The sequence below is a fragment of the Ochotona princeps genome, chromosome 25, assembly GCF_030435755.1.
Source record: "Ochotona princeps isolate mOchPri1 chromosome 25, mOchPri1.hap1, whole genome shotgun sequence".
NCBI classification, from domain to species: Eukaryota; Metazoa; Chordata; class Mammalia; order Lagomorpha; family Ochotonidae; genus Ochotona; species Ochotona princeps.
Window position 1 is genome coordinate 18,328,138 of NC_080856.1, and position 11,408 is coordinate 18,339,545.

Genomic DNA, 11,408 nt, shown 5'->3' on the forward strand with positions numbered 1-11,408 from the left:
GACATGATCTGATTGGTTGACTGCCTCCTATTGGTAGAAGATTCGCTGCTTGTGATTGACCGAGAACCAGCACTGTTAGGAAGATGAGACCCTACATTAAGTTTCAGTTTGTTTTCAGTTCGTTTATGTACTAGGTTGAGTTTTCATTCTTTTCATAGGAAGAAAAGTACATAGACATCCTCAGGTCAATTACCTCCCAGTCATTTAACCTAATCTGAGATACTGACTAGAGCTGTTGCAATAAGGAATAGTGGCGTAAGCAAGTTATTTAAAGTGACAACAGAACTCAATAGAGGAGCTAAACATAACAGAATTATCACACATTGGAGGAGGGGAGAGAGAGGTGAGGAATGTGAACCAAATCCTTATGTCTCATAGATGAGCCAGTGATACCAGCGGCATGTGAAACCTCTAAAAACAGAGCTTTAATCATGTAACACGGAGTTAAATGAATGACACTGGAAATACTTTAAGTAAGCTGCTTTAAGTAAGCAACTGGGAAGTTCTAACAAAATGTGGTTGGACCCATATCTTGGACCTTACACATGATAAATTCCTAAATGGACCAAATACTTAATTGACAAACTAAGAGAAATCAATAAATTAAACATGTGCTTTTAAAAAATATGTATTTACATTTATTTTTGTTGGAAAGGCAGACCACATTTACAGAAAGAAAGAGAGATGGAGAAAGATCTTCTTTCTTTTGAGTCACTCCCTAAGGGGCCGCAACAACCAGAGCTAAGCTGATCTGAATCCAGGAGCCAGGAGCCTCTTCTGGTTCTCTCACGCGGCACAGGGTTTGAAGGCTTTGGGCTGTCCTCAGTTGCTTTCCCAGGCCACAAGCAGGGAGCTGAATAGGAAGTGGAGCTGCCGGGGTACAAACTGGCCCCCATATGGGACCATGACTCCTGAAAGGAGAAGGTTTAGCCTCGGAGTCCTTGCGTGGGGCCCTTATCTGTACTTTAAGATTTTGTTTTTGTATGTTTATGTTCTTAATTTGTGAGCTTTCATTTCAGCTTAAAGAACTCTTAGCAATTTCTGTAAGGCAGGAATTTAGCTTTTGCATGTCTGGGAAAGTTTTTATTTTCCCCTCATTTTTGAGTAACATTTTTGTCTTCCAAAGTATTCTTGGCTTGAAGCTTTTTCCTTCACATTTTCAATGTGTCATCCCAGGATTTCTGCTGAGAAAACTACTGCTTGCTTTATCAAGACTCTTTAATGTGGAATATGTTGTGGAAGCCATCAGTTTGATGGTTTGTGTCTGTTTGGTTGAATAATCCGCTAGGGGAATAAAATACAGAGGACAAAGTGAGGCTTATTGAATATGCTGCAAGAGAGCCTGAAGCAGGCAGAGCTGCCGCATGCCACCCGGGGTTACCATGAAGGACAACTAGAAACTGACTACTACTGCAAAATGTAAAATTTAAGAACCCTAGTTGTAACTGCTATATCTTCTTAGTTTCCCCATGAAGGTGCTTTGCATTTCTGGGCAGAGCCAGAGTGTGTCCACCTTGTTCAACTCTGGGTTCTCAAATGTCCCACAGACAAGCTCTACAGCATGTTTATCACTTCTTTCAGAATTCCATTTTTAATTTTTAGCATTTCTATTTATTTGAAAGTCAAAGGTACAGAACGAGAAGACGGGCTAGAGAGAAGGAGAAAATCTTCCATCCGCTGCTTCACTCTCTAGGTGACTGTAATGAACAGGGCTGGATGAGGTCAAAGCCAGGAGCCTGGACCACCGTCTGGGTCGGCCACATAGGTGACATTTTCTCATGCACTTGAGCCACTTCACTGCCTTCCCAGACACATTAGCAGGGAGCTGGATAGGAAGTGGAACACCCGGCATTGGAACTGGTGCTTGTGTGGGATGCTGGTGTCATCGTGGCTTAACATACTGCTCCATAAGCCAACCCCAGAATTTCTTATTTCGTTATAATTTTGGGTAATTTGATTAGGGTGTGGTTTGATGAACTCCCCCTTTGATTGAATTTAGAGACCTCTGAGCTTCCAGTATCTGTGTTTACATCTTTCCTCAGACTTAGGGCAGTTTTAACATCATGTCGCTAAGCATGTGTTTTGGTTGTGTGTGTGTGTGTGTGTGTCCTTTCAGTACTCTGTTGTGAAAAATCTTAGTGCTGTTGACAATGTCCTATAATTCCCGTGGACTGTCCTCATTCATTTTTCTTTTTGCTCTTCTGGATCACTTCAGATGTTGTGTTTGAAGCTACTTATTTAATCTTCTTGCTTGACTCAGCCACTGAAATATTTTATTGTTTTTTTTTATCTCAGTTACTGTAATTCTTATTATTAGTTCTTAAAAATATTTTATTTATTTTTATTGGAAAATCAGGTATACTGAGAGAAGGAGAGAGAGAGAGAAAAATTCTTCCACCCACTGGTTCACTCCAGCCACAATGGCTGGAGCTGAGCCGATCTGAAGCCAGGAATCAGGAGCTTCCTCCAAGCCTCCTGTGCAGGTGCAGGGTTGCAAGGCTTTGGGTCATCCTCTACTGCCTTCGTAGGCCACAAGCAGGGAGCTGGAAGGGAAGTAGAGCAGCTAGGACATGAACTGGCACCCATATGATCCTGGTGTGAGTAAGGAGAGCACTTTAGCCACTAGGCTATTGTGCCAGCGCCAAGGGTTTTATTTTTAATTTTGATTTATTTGTGTGTTTGCCCCCCCAAAATTTTTTTCTATTTGTATTTCCTTGTCTTTTTTTTAAAGACTATTTTAAATTTTCCGTCAGTAATTTTTCAGTAGCCTGTTTTGTAAAGGTCTGTTACTGGAGCTCTTGTAGCTTCTTTTGGTGGTGGTATGTGTTAGTGACCTTTCTCCTGCGTCCTCACTTGGTGGAAGGGTCCAGGGTTTTTTCTGGGCCATCTTTCCCCACCATACCACCAACACATGCATTTATTTATTCATTTATTTGAAAGGCATTGTGACAGAAAGCCAGAGAAAGAGGTAGCAATACCAACAGTGAGAAATAGAGGTTTCATCTGTTGGTTCACTGCCCAAATGGCCATAACGAGTCATGACTGAAACTAGGAGCATGGAACTGCAGTCCATCTCCCATGTAGGTGCAGGGCCCAGGTACTTGGGCCATCTTCTATTGCCTTTCCAGAGACATTAGCAAGGGGCTGGATCAGAAGCATCACTCAGATGTGGGCCTCTGATGTGAATGATGGTTTATCCCACCGTACCCCCTGGGGCCTCTTTTAAAAAGCCACTAATTCTGGGCCCAGTGTGGCAGCCTAGTGGCTAAAGACCTTGTCTTGTATGCACCAGGATCCTATATGGGCTTTGGTTCTAATCCCGGTGTCCCTGCTTCCCATCCAGCTCCCTGCTTGTGGCCTGGGAAAGCAGTCGAGGACGGCCCAAAGCTTTGAGACCCTGCACCTATGTGGGAGACCTGGAGGAAGTTCCTGGCTCCTGGCTTTGGATCAGCTCTGTTCTGGCTGTTGCGGCCACTTGGGAGTCCAACAGATGGAAGATCTTTCTCTCTGTCTCTCCTCCTCTCTCTGTGTATCTGACTTTCCAATAAAAATAAGTAAATCTTTTTTTTTTTAAAGTCACTAATTCCTTCCATAAGAATTCTGCCTGCAAGACTTAATCATTTTGTGAAGTTTTCACTTTCCATTATCATCAGATTGGGAGTTAGAATTTCCACATGTGAATCTGTATGTCGGAATGCAGGGAGCATAAACACTGAGTCTACCTCAGAGAGGTGTGTGTTCCATACAGAGCCAGCAGCGTGTATCTGGAGTCTTGAGGAACTGGGAGAAGTTCCCCTTGGCTTGCGGAGGAGGACAACATCAAGAGATATGGCTGGAACTGGAATAGATTCAGGCCAGGTCCTGCGACAAATTTCAGCCTTTACATGAATGATGTTAAGTTTTGTGTGATTATATAAATATGTTTATAGAGGAGAAGTCATTTTGTTTAAGTATTCAGGAATCTGTCCTGTAGAATAAAATAATTAGGAGTAGAATTACTATGTCTAATATTAAGTTTATGTTAGATTTTTTAAAGGGATTGAAAAATTGCACTCTGCAGTGTCTGTTCGGTAGGTATTTCCCACAATTTAAGGATGGAACAATTGTCTCCAATGTATTTGTGGGAAAATTGTACAAAACCACACAGCCTGTGAGTGGTCAAGGTGGAACTCAAACCTATGCAACATCTTCAGCTGGTGCCTACAGATTCAGCACTACCATTTGTTGGGGTTTTTTTGTTTTCAGTTTCTGTTAATGATTTTTGTCTACTTTTTCATCTGCTGTTGGTTTCAGAATTGTTGGTAACATATCATTTAGTTCTGTTTATGGGATTTCTGCCTGTAGGAATTTTTGTGATACTCTTTTCTTCTTGGCCGCCAAGGTCATACATTTCAGGCTACTCAAGTATTGTTATTTTCATGTTCCTTTCACACACACAAACACACACACACATGAACAAGAATAATGACTGTTTTGCACCTGGGATTTGTACACTCTCCAATGGCCAAGTCATTTTCTTGGACCTAATGTTATCTTCTTAGGAGAAAAAAATAGTGTAGTTACTGATTTAGCCTGGCGCTGGGTGGATTTCTTAATAGAGCAGCTGGTAACCTACGTATGGTGTACAAGCCGGTGATGGCGTGTGGGCTGACTGCGAGGTGCTCACAAGCCAATGGCTGAAAGTGCCCTTTGCCTTCATCTGGTTATTCCTTCTGCTGATTTTAAAGGGCACTGCAGTCATCTCCTGCTTTCAAGATATGATCACCACCCTCTGAATCTTCTTTCCTCAGGGTTACAGAGAAATGAAGATAACTTCACACTCTCAGCTGTGCTGTGAGCAAACCAGTGCAGGTGCATTTTTAGGCCTTCAGGGTAGCATACGCCTGGTTGATGATGTGTGGAGGGAATTGTGCTTGAAGAGGCAGGAATTGCCTTCAGAGAAAGCTCAATCATAGTTAAGGTTATGGGGAGATTCCTCTGTGGTCTTTGGATTCTAGTAGTACTGTATTATTAGGGCCTGGTTGTTTTTAGGCTGTCACCCTGGGAATCTAAGTGAAAAACATGCAAGTTAAATAAGAGGTGTAAAACTGGGCCTGATGGCCTGATGTGATGGCTCAGTTGGCTAAGCCCTTCCCTTGGCAACACTGGGATCCCATGTAGGCACTAATTCTTGTGCCGGTTGTTCCACTTCCCAACCGGCTCCCTGTTTGTAGCCTGGGAAAGCATTGGAGGATGGCCCAAAGTCTTAGGACTCTGCACCTGCATGGGAAACTGGGAAGAAGCTCCTGGCTCCTGACTTTGGATTGGCTCAGCTCCAGCCGTTGCAGCTACTTGGGGAGTGAACCAGTAGATGGAAGATGTTTCTGTATGTATGTCCTTCTGTCTTTGAATCTGCCTTTCCAATAAAAATAAAGGGTTGTAAAACTGCGATCCTAAGCCAGGTCCTAAGTCTTCAGCCCTGAACCATTGTACTCTCCTGAAACCTTATTCTCTGAAGTCCCTTTATGAACTTAAGGCTTTGGAAGTGTTACTCTTTTGTGTTCCCATGTTTCTCATGTGTTCTCTCATTATGGAAATCATCATGTATGTTTTTGAAATGATTGGAATGCCCACCATAGTGTAAAGTTCTGCTGGAAAGGCGAGACACGCTTTTTAAATGCTTACAGCAAAAGGGAGAGAGAAAGAGAGGCTGAATTTCTGACTGGTGGTTCACTTCCCAAATGGCTAAAGTAGTCATGACTGGATCAGGCTGAAGTTAGGAACCAAGAGCATAGGGTCTTGTTACGGCGTAGGGCTGAGGCCCAAGCAGTTGAACCATTACTTCACTCCCTGTTGGGATGCATCAGCAGGGACCTGAATGGGAAGCAGTGACTTACCCAGCTGCATCAGTAAAGCTTGCATTTTTATCCTCTGCTTGAGACAGAGTTGAGTTACTCATTCTCTAATTCAGAGATCACTATTATCATATCTGCAAGTACCTTACCTTGCTTTTAATCTTGCTTTCCTCTCCATCCTTGGCCTTTTACTTATAATATTGTTGACAATAGTGACAGCAACAATACTTAACGAACACGCACAGCCAGCAAGCATTTGAACACTGAAAACTCAGTTAATCTTCACACAGTGCCATGGAGTAATTACTGCTATTATCTCCCATGATGATATTGTTGTAAGGTAATTATTATTCAGACCAAGAAAGAAAAATGAAAAAAGAAAAAGCTGATTTATAGGGAATTTAAGAGGTGTGCCCAAATGGGAAGGCAGGAAGCACCAGAGCCAGGATTGGGACCCTGCAGGAAGCCGTACCCTCACTGCTGTCCTGTGTCACAAGTGTTCTCAGACACACGTGCTATTCCAATGAGGACTGGGCGTCAAGAGTATCTGCTAAATGTGCAGTGTTTCTGGTGTGAGGTATTTTTATAATATACATAAGTAACATTGGGCTACGGGTCCTGTGTTCTCTTGTTTTTCACCTGGTACTCTCCCAAGCTGCTGTTGGCACTCTGTTTACTGCTTCTCACTGCTGTGTAGTGCTTTATCTTGGCTGTTAACCACACTTTACTGATGTATTCTTCTCATTGTGGTGACTTTTAACTCACTGTCTCCATGAATGATGATGCAAGGAATGTCTTTATTATCTTCCCATGAGTCTATGCCGGAGTGTCTCTTTAGGATGCACACGAGAACACATCTGTTAAGCGGTCTGGACCAGATGCTGATACTCTGCTTTCCAGGATGACAGTGCCATTTGACATTCCTGTAGCAGCCCTGAGGTTCTCCTCTCTTCCCATCCTCCCCAACACTTCATAACTTTCAGCTCTTCCGAGAAACGTAAAATGCCATTGTACAGTTATACTAAATGGAATGATTTTTGTTATAAGTAAGCTTGAGTGCCTTTTTTTCTCTGTTGGCCATTTGGATTTTCTGTATTTGTTTCAGGGTACTGTTTTTCGGGGGAGGGATTTTTGGTCATTGTTTATTTTGCAATTATGAAATTGGTACTTTATATGTTTGCTTTTTTGTTTAAAATAACGATTTAAACAAAAAACAAGTGTTCTAAGAAGCACACGTACCATTAAATCAATTCCCTGCTGATAGGCATTCATTATTTAACATGTTTTGTTATGGTAGAAAATGTCAAGCATACACAAATGTAGACAGACTAGAAAATAGACTCCTGCCTCTATCATCACCTCACTTACATGATTATCAATTCATAGCTCACTGTCATTCCCCCCACTCCACCCCCATCCACTTTCATGTCTCTAGCTCTTTGGAATATTCTGAAACAAATCCTCAGAATCTTATCATCTTGTGATGGGCAATTATCTTATCTATGGACTTTTGCCACTAGAAGCAATGCCACCTTAAAGATCTGCTTCCATATTTTCTGTAGCAAAGATTCCCAGGAGTAGATTTGCTGGATTCATGCATTTGTCACTCTTCTTCCAAAAATCTGGAATTAATTCACTAAGGTATGCATGCAACTTGCATGCCTCATCCCCCATACGTGGCCTGGCACTTGGCAAGGCAGGCACTGGGATTGTCTTGTTTTAATTCTTTTCCCTCAATGCACCGTGGAAGTCTGACTGTGGAAATGCAGTCATCAGTTAAGCGATGACGCTGGGTGGGACCATTCGATGCTTTTGATGATATTTACTTCCCCATCTATAAAATGGACCTGTGAGGATGAAGTGGAATACTAGGTGTGACAAAACTCTGAAAGCCAAGAAGTGCTGACCAGTACCACTGATTGTTGTTTGTGTTGTGGGTATGTTTGTAAATGAAGAATTTATTTAAGTGCCTTTGCTTGGCACATCCTTCTTCTGTATTTATTGTTTTCCACAATACAGTTTTGTAGGTATAGGGATTTATCACTCCCCATCCCTTCTCCACCCCCACTTTCCCTTCTAGCCATTCTCCATCCGCTTCCAATTATCACTGTAGTGTAGTCCCTTAGTACAAATGACAGGTTTAATGTGGGCGCCGGTTTGTGTCCTGGTTCCAACCAAGAGGTGGATTGGATGTGGAATTGGTGCTCATATGGGATTTCACAAATGACAGCTTAACTCACTATAATCACAACATCAGTCTTGATGATAATTCTAGAAGTGTGTGGAAGTGGAAGATAAGGAATATTATGAAAAAAACTATGCATCAATTTTAAGTTTTTCATTCCAGAGTGAGTATATCTTTTAGTTCCATTTTCCATGGGTTTATTGAAATGCCCACATTTCTGAGTAGGTGTGTGCGTGCGGGCCAGCTGTGCTCATGCCACATAGCTGGTGCTTCCCTGCAGCTTTTAGGTGTTGTTGACATCTCTCTGTCACCTGTGCCTGCCATTGAAAGAAAACCCAGTCAGCTTTTACTTTTGGATTTGAGGGTTTTTTGGTGCTGTTTCATAAGCGATTGCATCCTGCTTAATCACAAAAAGAATTCTATGCTTTATACTATTATTTTCATAACCTTTCCTTCCATATTTAGGTCTTTTGTGCATTTGGATTTACTTCTGCACAAATTAAAACAGATCCAACTTGGTATTTTTTCTGAATAGTGAACCTTTTGACTTATGTTATAATCTATCCTTTACCCACTATAAAGTTCACTTATACCTTGTCACCACTGATAAATGCTCATCTTCCTGTTGTATTACCTAACTGTGACTTAGTGTGCCTTAATATCTGGTATGGAAAGCAAATTTTAGAGAAACTTGGGCTTAAGTTTTAGAGTGAGTTGATAAACATGCATATTTTATTTCTGGCAAGATCTAGATGTGTTGAAAGGAAAGATAATTTCTTCCTTCTTTTAATTTTATTTTTATTTTTTAAAGATTTATTTTTTTAATTGCAAAGTCAGATATATATAGAGGAGGAGAGACAGACATCAACACAATGGCCTGTTTTCTTTATCGACATACACACAACAGTTGCAAAGCATGAATCATAGAATATCAGCAATATAGCTACTGTCACAGTTGAAGATTTTTTTCAATTTCTTTTGTCCTCGAGATACATTTCATTTTTTAAAAATATTTATTTATTTATTTTTATTGGAAAGCAGATACACAGAGAGGAGGAGAGAAAAAGAGGAAGCTCTTCCATACAATGATTCACTACCCAAGTGATCACAACGGCCGGTGCTGTGCTGATCTGAAGCCAGGGGACAGGAGCCTCTTCTGAGCCTCCCACATGGGTGCAGGGTCCCAAGGCTTTGGGACCATTCTCAACTGCTTTTCCAGGCCACTAGCAGGGAGCTGGATGGGGAGTGGGGCCACAGGAATTAGAACCGGCGCCCATATGGGATCCTATCATGTTCACGGTGAGGACTTTAGCTGCTAGGCTTTAGCTGCAGAGGGGACAGCATAGCAGTTAATTTGTGTATTGAAATGGTAGTTTGTAAATGTTGAGTTTTAACTACCAGCTCAAATAAGGTTTGTGCTACAGAAATGAGGAGGTTGCCATCTGGTGGCAATGCATGCAAACATCACCACTGGGTCTTCAGCCCTGAGTAACCAAACTTCACCAAGTGCTGGACACTATTCTAAAGGATTTGGCATTCTAGAGCAGTAATCTGGTGGAAAGTGGGTTATTGTTATCCCTATTTAAAGATGAGGAAATTAAGGTTTAGAGGGATTGAGAAACTGGACAAAGTCTCACAGTTCCTATATGTGGAAATCTAGACTTTGTGGTTCTAAAATTGCCAAGCTTGAGGGATTCATCCCTTGCTATCTTGAGAGAGTGGTGTGTTAGAGCTGCTTCAATCAGATGGAGGCTGGATGGTATGCATTTCTTCCAACTATCCATGTGTTATTGAAATGTATTTAATTATTTGAAATGCAGGCTAATAGAGGGAGAGGGAGGGAAAAAGGGGGGGGGGGGAGAGAGAGAGAGAGAGAGAGAGAGAGAGAGAGAGAGAGAGAGAGAACAAGAATGAAAGTGTAACTGCTGGTTCACTCCCTAAATTCCCACAATAGGTGGGGCTGGGGCTGGTCCAGGCCAAAGCCCGGTGCCTGAAACAGTCTGGGCTTGGTACATAAGTAACAGGTACCCAAGTCCTGGAGTCATCATCTGTTGGCTCTCAGTGTGTGCACAGTGCATAGCAGGAACATAAATAGGAAACCGAGGAGCTGTGATTTGAACCTGACACTGTACTCTGGGGTGTAGGTGTCATAAGAGGAATTTTAACTCTTGCATCAAAAACTGCCTCATGGGATTCTTTTTTTTCCCCCAGAGAACCAGTTTAACATATATGTGTGAGAAAGGCGAAGAATTCAGAGACATAGCCATATACTTAACTTAGAGAAGGATCAATAAATTCAGAAAATTTTGAAAACATGAATTTTGTGAAAAGAAAAATAAAAACGGATCTGTCTTGTGCTGATGTATTAAATAACAGGTTAAGCTGCTACTTGTGATGCTGGAGTCCCATGTTGAAGTACTGCTGGTACTTGCAAGAGCCAGAATGGGTATAGGATAATCTGGGCTAAGGCTTGGCACCCACAGAACCATACAAGAGCTGGGTCTTGGGGGTGGACCAGGCCTGGCTGTGCTGTAGCACCCAACAGTAAGAGCCAGAATGGGTGTCTGTTTGGGCAAGGCTATTGTACCTGCTGGGACAGGAGGTGGGTCAAGTCAGGTTGGAAGTGACTTGATAGAGGAACTTGGGGAGTTCTTCTGTCAGGACAGATGAGTGCAAGAACTGAGGCTGGGAAAAACCAGACCAAATCAGGTTACAGTACCCACCGGTATACATGTGGTCATATCTGGGGGCAGGATAGGCTGGACCAGTTTGTAGCACCCACAGGCAGGTGTGAGGTATAGAATGGGGTACAGAACAGGATAGGTTGGGCCACAACACCAATCAGTTCACATTAGGGCTGATACTGGGGCCTGTCCAGGCTGGGCTAGGCTGCAGAACCTGCCAGCATAAGCTGGAACTGGGGGCAGACTGGGCCGAGCCAGGCTATAGCACCCACCGGTGAATGCTGAGATGAGGTAAGCCATGCCAAACTGGGCCGCAACACCCATCAGCATACATAAGACCCAAGGCAAGAGGGTGAGACCCAAGGTGATGAGCCTGGTTGGGGGCAGCGAGGATTCCACTGCTGGGCCACTACTCCCACTGATCAGCATGACAGCTGGAATGGGGTAGGGCAGGTGGGAAGGTTGACAGACCAGGCTGAGCAGGGCTGTACAACCTATTGAACTGCATGTGAGCTGGTTTGGGGGAGAGCCAGGCTGGGCTAAGTGACTGTACCCCCTGATGCATGCATGAGCCAGAGTTAAGTGCAAGCTGGTAGGGCTTTGTTTCAGCATCAGCTGGCAGGAGCTGGGACTAGGGCAAGTCCTGATAGGCCAGACCGTATAACCACCTGGAAAGTGAAAGATCCAGGACTGGGAGTGGGCCTA